The 13,911-nt window shown below is 44.8% G+C and overlaps 1 protein-coding gene and 1 non-coding gene across 5 annotated transcripts in view; both read left to right on the top strand.

Annotated features, from left to right (window-relative positions):
• The first annotated feature begins 290 nt into the window (after window positions 1-290).
• The window catches only part of LOC137421644 (adhesion G protein-coupled receptor L2), a 568,677-nt gene continuing 555,056 nt past the window's right edge, over window positions 291-13,911 (top strand). For 3 of the 4 annotated variants that reach the window (XR_010983380.2, XM_068107911.2, XM_068107894.2), the window contains exon 1: window positions 291-494. The gene's annotated coding sequence lies outside the window, so the exon portion shown is untranslated. Of the gene's footprint in view, window positions 503-13,911 lie in introns of all 4 variants that reach the window. The other variant, XM_068107903.2, reaches the window with a different exon arrangement.
• On the top strand, window positions 4,712-4,867 carry LOC137420177 (U1 spliceosomal RNA). The gene has a single exon (XR_010983148.2). It is a non-coding gene; the product is annotated as a U1 spliceosomal RNA (small nuclear RNA).

Below are 13,911 nucleotides of genomic sequence, written 5' to 3' on the forward strand. Positions count from 1 at the left end.
CCATCGGTGGGTAGAGTGTAAAAGGGGGTCCATGCTCCATGTTAGAGAGAGAGTATCGAGAGGAAGAGAGAAACACTGGGGAAGGAAGCAAGTCTGTGGGATCAGCACAGGTGAGGAGCACCCGGAGCAGCCTTGGTCGGACTGGAGAGAACAGAAGCGAAGTTGTGTATAAACAGAGCGACGTCGAGAGTGGTGAAATGTGAGTGAGGGGGAAGAGGAAAGGGGAGGGAGGAAGTATATGTGGGAGAGAGTGCGAAGTGGAGACGTGTGAGGGGAAGGGGAACAGTCGGAGAGAGAGGGAGTGAAAGAGTGTTAAAGCACGAAGAAGAAGAAGAAGCGCGGTGATCGGACGGAGCGAACGCACATCGTGAGCCGAGCAGAGGTGAGAGGGAGGAAGGGGAGAGAGGGAGAGGGAAAGCCGCGATCGGAGAAGAGAGCGAGAGCAGGAAGATTCCCTCAAGCCGAGATCCAGGAGAACGAGAAACGAGCGCGAGGTGAGGACGTACGTACCTGTCCGTGTATTTCCATCCGAATAAGCCTTTGGTGGACGGACAAATATGATACGTGTACAGGACTAAGATGACGTTGGAATCCCGATCTTATATGAATAGGATCACATCGTATGGATATGCTGTTAATGGTATACCTTGTGTGGAGAGATCGCATGATGATGCATATGGCGCGTGATGATTACAATCAGCATGATCATAATTTGTGTTGATGGTAGTTGTAAAAATTGTATTATAATTACTGTATCATGATGGGGGGAGGTGAAAGCGGGGGGCGGGGTCGGGCTGGGTCGTTGGGGAGGGGTTGTGGGTGATGGGGGGCGATGGGGGGCGATGGGTGATGATGTAGGGCATTTTCTCGGAAGTGAACCTTTCCCCAAGAGACGTTTCTGCATTTCCTCTCCTCTCACTGTCCTCACATATCTCTTGTTCTCTCACCTCACACTCTTTCCTTCATTCAGCTCCACTATCTCATTACGTATCACTCTCGCCTCGGGAGCTCACCACAACCACAACCACGACCACCACCACCAACATCACCAACACCATTACCACTATCATCACAAACAACACCACTATCATCATCACCACCACCACCAACAACACCAAAATCACTACTACCACCACCACTAACATCACAATAAACACCACTACCACCACCACCACCATCACTACCACCACCAACAACACCACTACCACCACTATCATCACCACCACCACCAACATCAACAACACCACTATCACCATCATCACCAACAACACCACTACCACCACCACCATCATCACTACCACCACCAATATCACCACCACCACCAACACCACTACCACCAACAACACAACTACCACCACTATAATCACCACCACCAACATCAACAACGACACCACTACTACTACCACCACCATCACGACCACCACCAACATCACCACCACCACCACAACACCACTACTACCACCATCATCACCAACAACACCACCACTACCACCACTATCATCATCACAACCACCACCACCAAAATCACCATTACCACCATCATCACCAACAACACCACTACCACCACTATCATCATCACCACCGCCACCACCACCACCACCACCACAAACAACAACAACAACACCACCACTACCACCATCACAATTGTAATCTCACATTCACCTTCTTGGTTTGATTCAACTTATCGGCCTAACCTTATAATTAACCTTTCATCCTCACCATCTCACCATCTCACCCTCTCACACTCATCCTCTCTCACGCTCATCCTCTCTCACACTCATCCTCTCTCACACTCATTCTCTATCACCTCATGCTCTCTCACACTCATCCTCTCTCACACTCATCCTCTCTCACACTCATCCTCTCTCACACTCATCCTCTCTCACACTCATCCTCTCTCACCTCATCCTCTCTCACACTCATCCTCTCTCACACTCAGCCTCTCTCACACTCATCCTCTCTCACACTCATCCTCTCTCACCTCATCCTCTCACATTCATCCTCTCTCACATTCATCCTCTCTCACACTCATCCTCTCTCACATTCATCCTCTCTCACACTCATCCTCTCTCACACTCATCCTCTCACATTCATCCTCTCTCACACTCATCCTCTCTCACACTCATCCTCTCTCACACTCATCCTCTCTCACCTCATCCTCTCTCACACTCAGCCTCTCTCACCTCATCCTCTCTCACACTCATCCTCTCTCACCTCATCCTCTCTCACACTCATCCTCTCTCACACTCATCCTCTCTCACACTCATCCTCTCCCACACTCATCCTCGCTCACCTCATCCTCTCTCACACTCATCCTCTCTCACCTCATCCTCTCACACTCATCCTCCCTCACCTCATCCTCTCTCACACTCATCCTCTCTCACCTCATCCTCTCACACTCATCCTCCCTCACCTCATCCTCTCTCACACTCATCCTCTCTCACCTCATCCTCTCTCACACTCATCCTCTCTCACACTCATCCTCTCTCACACTCATCCTCTCTCACCTCATCCTCTCTCACACTCATCCTCTCTCACCTCATCCTCTCTCACCTCATCCTCTCTCACACTCATCCTCTCTCACACTCATCCTCTCTCACCTCATCCTCTCTCACCTCATCCTCTCACACTCATCCTCTCTCACCTCATCCTCTCTCACACTCATCCTCTCTCACCTCATCCTCTCTCACACTCATCCTCTCTCACACTCATCCTCTCTCACACTCATCCTCTCTCACCTCATCCTCTATCACACTCATCCTCTCTCACCTCATCCTCTCTCACACTCATCCTCTCTCATCTCATCCTCTCTCACACTCATCCTCTCTCACACTCATCCTCTCCCACACTCATCCTCTATCACACTCATCCTCTCTCACCTCATCCTCTATCACACTCATCCTCTCTCACCTCATCCTCTCTCACACTCATCCTCTCTCACCTCATCCTCTCTCACACTCATCCTCTCTCACACTCATCCTCTCTCACACTCATCCTCTCCCACACTCATCCTCTCTCACCTCATCCTCTCACACTCTTCCTCTCTCACCTCATCCTCTCACACTCATCCTCTCTCACCTCATCCTCTCTCACACTCATCCTCTCTCACACTCATCCTCTCTCACACTCATCCTCTCTCACCTCATCCTCTCTCACACTCATCCTCTCACCTCATCCTCTCTCACCTCATCCTCTCTCACCTCATCCTCTCTCACACTCATCCTCTCTCACACTCATCCTCTCTCACCTCATCCTCTCTCACCTCATCCTCTCTCACACTCATCCTCTCTCACCTCATCCGCTCTCACACTCATCCTCTCTCACACTCATCCTCTCTCACACTCATCCTCTCTCACACTCATCCTCTCTCACACTCATCCTCTCTCACCTCATCCTCTCTCACACTCATCCTCTCTCACCTCACCCTCTCTCACCCCAGCCTCTCTCACACTCATCCTCTCTCACCTCGTCCTCTCTCACCTCGTCCTCTCTCACCTCATCCTCTCTCACACTCATCCTCTCTCACCTCACCCTCTCTCACCCCAGCCTCTCTCACACTCATCCTCTCTCACCTCGTCCTCTCTCACCTCGTCCTCTCTCACCTCATCCTCTCTCACACTCATCCTCTCTCACACTCATCCTCTCTCACACTCATCCTCTCTCACACTCATCCTCTCTCACCTCATCCTCTCTCACCTCATCCTCTCTCACACTCATCCTCTCTCACACTCATCCTCTCTCACCTCATCCTCTCTCACACTCATCCTCTCTCACCTCACCCTCTCTCACCCCAGCCTCTCTCACACTCATCCTCTCTCACCTCGTCCTCTCTCACCTCGTCCTCTCTCACCTCATCCTCTCTCACACTCATCCTCTCTCACACTCATCCTCTCTCACACTCATCCTCTCTCACACTCATCCTCTCTCACACTCATCCTCTCTCACCTCACCCTCTCTCACCCCAGCCTCTCTCACACTCATCCTCTCTCACCTCGTCCTCTCTCACCTCGTCCTCTCTCACCTCATCCTCTCTCACACTCATCCTCTCTCACACTCATCCTCTCTCACACTCATCCTCTCTCACACTCATCCTCTCTCACACTCATCCTCTCTCACCTCATCCTCTCTCACACTCATCCTCTCTCACACTCATCCTCTCTCACACTCATCCTCTCTCACCTCATCCTCTCTCACCTCATCCTCTCTCACACTCATCCTCTCTCACACTCATCCTCTCTTGTTTTTTGTTTTTTTTACAAGATCGAGGCTCGTGTAAGAGCTAACATTAATCACAAAGAAACATAAACGGACACATAAAACATGTAATAAAAGGTGTGGGAGACAATATGGGGAGAGAGAGGGAAGCACACAAGTACAACAGTAGAGAACAGGGACACCGGGAGATCTGTGGGAGGGAGAGGGCAGGGGAAGGGGAGGGGGTCGGAGAGGTATGAAACAACTTATTTTGGCTGACTAGCTGACCTTCATGGCTCACCTTCAGGCCGTTTCGGACAAATTAGCCCAGGTTTCTTCATAAAGCAGAATCCTTTTCGTAATAATAATAATAATAATAATAATAACATAAATAAAAATGATACAGTAAATATAATTGTAACACTGCAATCCCTTTGTCATGACTGCAAAGTTACTGGATTGAAGCGCTGTATGGTTCACTGATGACTCAAAACATATGGAATAAACCAGTGTATCAGTGTTTACCTGACAGGATAAATACCATGATCAATAAGGTGGTGTTCTCAGGGCGAGGTCCACCCATTGCACTCCGGGTGGGTTGACCCTTGCGATTTCCCCAAATGTGGGAAACTCGACTGTACAATTTGGTGTATTTTCTTCCAATCGTTGAATTTATTTCATTAATCGGTTCAGTTTCCTGTGCCTTTTGGCGTTTTGCATTTCTTTACTCACCTGTTTGTTCACTTGCGCCCTCTATGCATATTTGACTTCGACCAATTCACCTTTCTTCCTTTCATTCAGCTCCACTATCTCATACACTCACCAGTAAGATAAAGATAATTCATATTGTGCTTTCCGTTTTCTCTGTTCTTTCTTTCTAAGGTGTGTGTGTGTGTGTGTGTGTGTGTGTGTGTGTGTGTGTGTGTGTGTGTGTGTGTGTGTGTGTGTGTGTGTGTGTGTGTGTGTGTGTGTGTGTGTGTGTGTGTGTGTGTGTGTGTGTGTGTGTGTGTGTGACACTGCACTACCATACACAATTATATATATTTTTCATATCTTTAATATAACGTAGATAATGCGTACATGGCTATATATATATATATATATATATATATATATATATATATATATATATATATATATATTTATTTATATATATATATATATATATATATATATTTATATATATATATATATATATATATATATATATATATATATATATATATATATATATATATATATATATATATATATACGTATATATATATATACATACATACATATATCTACTAGCTTGGCTCGGCTCGCTGCGCTCGCCTCACCAAGCGTCGTTACAGATGAACGGGCTTATTTTAGCTGAGGATAATGACTACCTGAGTTGCTGTGTTGTCATGATTTACACCAATCATAATACAAACAATTATTTTGCACAAATTTATTTGTAGTGTTTGTGATATTACATTTTTATAAACAATTTAGGTTGAAAAAATAAAAACAATGAAAAAAAGAACCGCTCAGCACATACATACGGGAGGGGTAGGTGCAGACTGGAAGCTTGGGACGATTACACCTCACCACCACGTAATTCAAAACACCGCACCACCAAGTAATTCAAAACACCTCACCACCACGAAATAAAAAACAACTCACCACCACAAAATAAAAAACACCTCACCACCACGAAATAAAAAACACCTCACCACCATGTAATTCAAAACACCGCACCACCAAGTAATTCAAAACACCTCACCACCACGAAATAAAAAACAACTCACCACCACAAAATAAAAAACACCTCACACCACATAATTAAAAACACCTCACCACCATGTAATTAAAAACACCTCACCACCACGAAATAAAAAACACCTCACACCACATAATTAAAAACACCTCACCACCATGTAATTAAAAACACCTCACCACCATGTAATTAAAAACACCTCACCACCATGTAATTAAAAACACCTCACCACCACGAAATAGAAAACACCTCACCACCACGAAATAGAAAACACCTCACCACCACGAAATAAAAAAACACCTCACCACCAAGTAATTCAAAACACCTCACCACCACAAAATAAAAAAACACCTCACCACCACGAAATAAAAAACACCTCACACTACATAATTAAAAACACCTCACCACCACGTAATTAAAAACACCTCACCACCATGTAATTAAAAACACCTCACCACCACGAAATAAAAAACACCTCACACCACATAATTCAAAACACCTCACCACCACGTAATTAAAAACACCTCACCACCATGTAATTAAAAACACCTCACCACCACGAAATAAAAAACACCTCACACCACATAATTGAAAACACCTCACCACCACATAATTAAAACACCTCACCACCACGTAATTCAAAACACCTCACCACCACGAAATAAAAAACACTTCACCACCACGAAATAAAAAACACCTCACCACCACGAAATAAAAAACACCTCACCACCACGAAATAAAAAACACCTCACCACCACGAAATAAAAAACACCTCACACCTCAGAATTAAAAACACCTCACCACCACGAAATAAAAAACACCTCACCACCACGAAAAAAAAAACACCTCACACCACATAATTAAAAACACCTCACCACCATGTAATTAAAAACACCTCACCACCACGAAATAAAAAACACCTCACACCACATAATTCAAAACACCTCACCACCATGTAATTAAAAACACCTCAACACCATGTAATTAAAAACACCTGACCACCACGAAATAAAAAAACAACTCACACCACATAATTAAAAACACCTCACCACCATGTAATTAAAAACACCTCACCACCACGAAATAAAAAACACCTCACCACCACATAATTCAAAACACCTCACCACCATGTAATTAAAAACACCTCACCACCACGTAATTCAAAACACCTCACCACCATGTAATTCAAAACACCTCACACCACATAATTAAAAACACCTCACCACCACATAATTAAAAACACCGCACCACCATGTAATTCAAAACACCTCACACCACATAATTAAAAACACCTCACCACCAAATAATTAAAAACACCTCACCACCATGTAATTCAAAACACCTCACCACCACGTAATTCAAAACACCTCACCACCATGTAATTCAAAACACCTCACCACCACGTAATTCAAAACACCTCACCACCACGAAATTCAAAACACCTCACCACCACATAATTAAAACACCTCACCACCACGTAATTAAAAACACCTCACCACCACATAATTCAAAACACCTCACCACCACATAATTAAAATACCTCACCACCACGTAATTAAAAACACCTCGCCACCATGTAATGCAAAACACCTCACCACCACTAAATTCAAGACACCTCACCTCCACGTAATTCAAAACACTTCACCGCCACAGAAACAAAAGTTTGAGGGAGTAGTTCAGTAACAACACAGAATCTGCCCAGATATGTAGATATACAGATAGATGACTGTACCTGAGTTGGTTGCTGTTTTGTCATAGTTTACACCAATCATAATACAAACAATTATTTTGCACAAATGTCTTTGTAATACACGTGATATTACATTTTATAAACAATTGAAGTTGAAGATTTAAGTTGAAAAAAAAAGTTTTCAATTTTTTTTCCAAAAAATTTAAAAAACAATACCCTTAGGACATACACACGGGGGAGATAGGTGCATACCAGAAATTTGGTACGATTTCACAAATTTTGAGGGAGTAGTTCAGTGACAAGACACACTGCACAGATATATATATATATATATATATATATATATATATATATATATATATATACACACACACACACTACATGACCAAAAGTATGTGGACACCCGAACATCGAACTTCTCATTCCAAAATCATGGACATTAATATGGAGTTGGTTCCCCCTTTGCTTCTATAACAGCCTCCACTCTTCTGGGAAGGCTTTCCACAAGATGTTGGAACATTGCTTGGGGATTTGCTTCCATTCAGCTACAAGTGCATTCGTGAGGTCGGGCACTGATGTTGTGCGATTAGGCCTGGCTCACAGTCAGCGTTCCAATTCATCCCAAAGGTGTTCGATGGGGTTGAGGTCAGGGCTCTGTGCAGGCCAGTCAAGTTTTTCCACACCGATGTCGACAAACCTTTTCTGTAGAGACCTTGCTTTGTACACGGGGGCATTGTCATGCTGAAACAGGAAAGGGCCTTCCCCAAACTGTTGCCACAAAGTTGGAAGCACACAATCGTTTAGAATATCATTGTATGCTGTAGCGTTAATATTTCCCTTCACTGGAACTAAGGGCCCTAGCCCAAACCATGAAAAACAGCCCCAGTCCATTATTCCTCCTCCACCAAACATTACAGTTGGCACTATGCATTTGGGCAGGTAGCATTATCCTGGCATCTGCCAAACCCAGATTCATCCGTCGGATTGCCAGATGGTGAAGCGTGATTCATCACTCCAGAGAACGCGTTTCCACTGCTCCAGAGTCAAATGGCGGCGAGCTTTACACCACTCCAGTCGATGCTTGTAATTGCGCATGGTGACCTTAGGCTTGTGTGCGGCTGCTCGGCCATGGAAACCCATTTCGTGAAGCTCCGGACGAACAGTTGTTGTGCTGACGTTGCTTCCAGAGGCAATTTGGAACTCAGTAGTGAGTGTTGCAACCGAGGACAGACGATTTTATGCGCTATGTGCTTCAGCACTAGAATGGGCCGTGCAGGGTCTTCAGCATTAGAAACGGTTCCATTCTGCTACTACTACTTTTCGGCTGAGCTGTTGTTGCTCCTAGACGTTTCCACTTCACAATAACAGCACTTATATTTGACCAGGGAAGCTCCAGCAGGGCAGAAATTTGAGGAATTGACTTGTTGGAAAGGTGGCATCCTATGACGGTGCCACTTTGAAAGTCACCGAGCTCTTCAGTATGACCCATTATACTGCCAATGTTTGTCCATGGACATTGCATGGCTGTGTGATTTATTATGTATACCTGTCAGCAATAGGTGTGGCTGAAACAGCCGAATCCACCAATTAGAAGGGGTGTCCGCATACCTTTGGTCATGTAGTGTATAATAGGTATACATATATTTTTATGTTCATATATATTTATGTATATGTATATATACTAGCGAGGTACCCGTTCTACACACGGGTGGGGAGCCGGAAGCAAACAAAGAATGTGAAAACGGTGAATGCTAAAGCATGAAACCAATAAATTCCACATTCCTGTGCCACCTTCAGCATTAATGAAACCTCCCACCTACCTTAGGATGCCTGCTGGGACCCCAAAACGTTCCACAGGTTTTGTAGGTTAGCTCTAAAACTGTAGTAGTGGTACTGCATAAAATCAATGTGTCTTTAATCCGAATCCTACTATATGTTACGACATTCGTAACATATAGTATTTACGAGAAATATATATACTATATGTTACGAGAAAAATCCCTATTTTTGGGGTGTCAAATCCTCCCAATTGTCAGGCCCCATGTTAAAGTTGCATCAAGAGAAACGATCCCTTATAAAGGGAGAGGCGCTTTGCACTTCCCTTGAGAGAGAGAGAGAGAGAGAGAGAGAGAGATATATATATATATATATATATATATATATATATATATATATATACGTATATATATATACGTATATGTATATATATTTATACAGACTTGGCATTTAATATGGATTATTTTTTTTGTGGGGGTGAACTTACTTTTCAAGATGTCTTAGAACCAAAAGTTCATTGGAATTATGTTGAAATTATTCTACATTTTGTTAATGTGACCTTTAAAAGAAACAAAAACCACATTTGACATTTCGAAACAAATAAATTGATCCTTGAAAGTGATGGAAACTGATATCGAACTCAATTCATGGACAGTACTGTGTTAAACTTCTGCACGTTTTCCAGAAGTATCTCTTTATTTTGCACATTAGCCCAAATTTTTTTTAACAAAAACAAAAGTTAAATTACGACTGGGATTACGGACAGTAAAATTACAGTTCAGTACTTCGTGTAACCCCCACGAGCATTCAGGAGAGCACGTACATGTTGAGGCATGCTGTTCACGAGATTTGCCAAGGTTTGGACAGGAATCGCTTGCCATGCAGTGACAATAGCCTGCTGCAATTCACGCACAGAGGTCGGCTGCTGGTCCAAGTGGTCGATTTGACGCGTTAATTCTGCCCACAAGTTCTGTATCGGATTCATATCCGGGGACATGGCAGGCCACTCCATATGCTCTACACCACGGTCAGCAAGAAAGTGTTGGATCATGCGAGCACGATGAGGCCGTGCATTGTCATCTTGGAAGACAAAGTTTCCTCGAAAGGCTGCACGAGCAAATGGAAGCAATGGTTCTTCCAGAATGGCCCTGTACCTGAACTGGTTCAGGTTTCCATTCAGAACAACCAGGTCAGTTTTGCCCCCTGCATGAAAAGCAGCCCAAACGTTCACCCCACCACCTCCAGCTTGGACTCTTGGCACTATACAATCTTTGTTGTAGGCTTCATGCACTTGTCTGCGCACTCGGACGCGGCCATCTTGACGATAGACCAGAAATCTAGACTCGTCACTGAAGATCACATGATTCCAGTGTCCTGGCTGCCATTGACGGTGCTCTCTGGCCCACTGCAATCGGCGCTGGCTGTGTTGTCTGGTCAGGCGTGGCTTTCTCAGGGGATGCCTGGCACGATAGCCTGCTTGAACCAGTCGTTGGTTGACTAGCCTTCTGGATACAGGCACATTTGTCAGTTGCTGCCACTCAGCCCTAAGCCAGCTGTCTTGGTAGGGCCATTGCGGACTAACCGGTGCAGTTGGCGATCATCCCTCCTTGTGGTTCTGCGGGGACGTCCTGGCCTCAGTATTGGAGTAGGGACACCCCTCTGAGCATTTCGTTTCAGGATGTTTGACACCTGACCTTGAGTGATGCCCTACTGCCGAGGAATAGCACGCTGTTTCATGCCGTAATTTCATAAAGCGACCACTCCATGACAAACAGCATTGTCGAGTTGAAGGACCATCTCCAGAGGAAGCGGCAATAACTTTTGGAGATGTGCAGCAGTTGTTTTCCACTAATACAGAACGCAACAACCCTTGTATACCCGACTGTGAAGCCAATCATCAAATGCACCTGTCCGTACATTTTGCCATGCCACCTGTGATATAATCCTGTTGTTGACTTCTTGCTGCGACAGACAATCAGTGACATGGTTCTTTTAACAAATAAATCACCAAAGTGTAAAATACACTCACCAGATTGATATACTGAGTTAAGAAAGTAAACCCAAGTCAAGAAAAAAAAAAATTCCATATTAAATGCCAAGTCTGTATATCAAGGGAAGTGCAAAGCGCCTCTCCCTTTATAATGGATCGTTTCTCTTTATGCAACTTTAACATGGGGCCTGACAATTGGGAGGATTTGACACCCCAAAAATAGGGATTTTTCTCCCTTCTCTGAAACTACACAAGCGATGTTGATGAAACTTGGCTACAAGCTTCATGTGTGATGCCTAACGAAGGTGTATTGACCGCATCAAAATCTGCGCTCAATAAGGGGTTTTACGGGGGGTTTTGTCCCCTAAAATAGGTATTTGCCGTCTTCTCAGAAACTACACCGATTTTGATGAAACTTGGCCACAAGCTGCTCACTGATGCCAAATAAAGGTTTATTGACCGCATCAAAATCTGCGCTTGTTTTGGGGGTCCATGGGGGGTTTTGGACCCCCCTCCACCCCCTACAAAAATCGGTATTGGCTCTCTTATCCAAAACTACATACACAATTTTGATGAAACCTGGCCACAAGCTTCAAATCTGATGCCTAACGAAGGTGTATTGACCGCATTAAAATCTGAGCACATTATGGGAGTTTACAGGGGTGGTGGTGGGGGGTGGGGGGGGAGGGTGAGTCGGTTGATTCCCAAGTAAGAATTTGCTCATGGTCTTAAAAATATCATGGTCTGAGGGGTTCTGTGGGGGGTTTTAGTGACTCTTGCTCCTGATCCAGGTGAGTTTCAGGACCCGCAGTCCTTTTTTTACTTGGGGACAATCCCCAAAAAGTTGGACAAAGAAAAATTTCAACATCAGTAGCAATTATTGAGGAAAATGCCAGGGGCACAGAAAAGGCCCCTTTATATGGTACTAGCAGAAGCACCCAGCGTCGCCGGGGAAGGGGGGGGGCAGGGGTAGGAGGGTTGAGGAAGGGAGTGAGGGGGGGGGGGAGTGGAAGAGAAGGGGAGGTGAACTGAGTGGGAGGGGAAAGATGTACTCCATATACATCTCTTGGAGGGTGGGGGTGGCTTTGACGGGCCCATTCGTTTTGGGTGAGGGGAGGGGGGGGGGGGGGGAAGGGAAGGAGGGAAAATTTTCCTGTGCAAAGAGTGCTTCATAAGCTCAGTGTTGCACAGGTAAAAAAGGAAATTGTAATACCCACTGCCACCATAACCAGGTGGCGCTACATGGTACACATTTACATAGAAAATTTACATCCCTCCCCTGGCCCCCAGACCCCCACATGAGACACACACACACATGTTTAAACATAGCTAAGGAAGAAATAACAGAGACAAACTGAAAGCAAAAGTTGAACCGTACAGTTTCCTGAGTTAATTATTTCTTTATTTAACGTTTAGATTGTCCTCCCTTCTGTGTCGTGGATTTCACTGGTCAATACGCGTTATGTGGGATTAGTTAGGGATTTTCTCTCTTTTCTATCTCCATCAAACCACCATGGAGGAAGTGCATTTCAGTTGCATATTCACAACAAAACGGGCTTTAAATCCCACGCCAATTCCCAATGGCCGCCACCACTATAGGCAACCGCATTGACCACTACTAACTGCTATTAACTTCCCAACCATCTCCATACCACCATAACCTAACTACCTTCCTCCACAAGAAGAAATAGTAACCCACCTCTCACTTTTATTAACAACCATGCTTAACCACCCCCACCCGGTCATGATTGCTTAACCACAATCCCACAGATTCAGACCTTCACCACATGACCACTGCTAACGCCGACGGCCCTTCCTTTACCATCACAACAGTCAACAACAGCAGCATGGTAGGAGGGAGTAATGAACGTTGAAACCCCTTGCACCCCATCTTCAAATCCCAAAAAACAGAAAGCACAAAGGTGCACTAACCTCCCTGTATCTTCTTTTAAATAGCCACGACTCTCCACTTGCCTGACATATCATTTGGGTTCCTAGCGCACGTTCGCATGTCATTTCGTATCTGTCTGTGCATGTCATTGCCTTCATTGGTTTACTATAGCCTGTACTAGTGGTTATAAGGGATGTTTCAGTTCCCACAAATTGGCTCCAGTCTATATCCAGTGTGCATTGACAGTTCCGCTCGGCTGCATCTGATTAAAACATAAGATAAGATCTGTGCACATCGAGGGCGTGAAACCCGGTTGGAAAACCACGGCCTCCCCAGGTAAATGGTAATTGGATGGAGGACCCTAGGGAATCTGGTAGACTAATTGGCATTTTGTAGTTAATTATCAATCCACCGGGTCCGACAGAGTCCGACCGGGTCCGACAGAGACACAGAGTTATCCACGCTCGGTAGCTTCAGGTCCAGTAGTCCAGGAGGAGCTGGGGCTCCCCCCTCATAGTAGACCCCAAAACCTGTGGCCGTAACAATAGTATGAAGCAAAGTTGAATTATGAAGCAAAGTTGAATTATGAAGGAAAATATGAAGATTTTGGCGTCAAGGTCAAAGGT

Source organism: Myxine glutinosa, chromosome 1 (assembly GCF_964187855.1).
Source record: "Myxine glutinosa chromosome 1, kmMyxGlut1.1, whole genome shotgun sequence".
Taxonomy (NCBI): Eukaryota; Metazoa; Chordata; class Myxini; order Myxiniformes; family Myxinidae; genus Myxine; species Myxine glutinosa.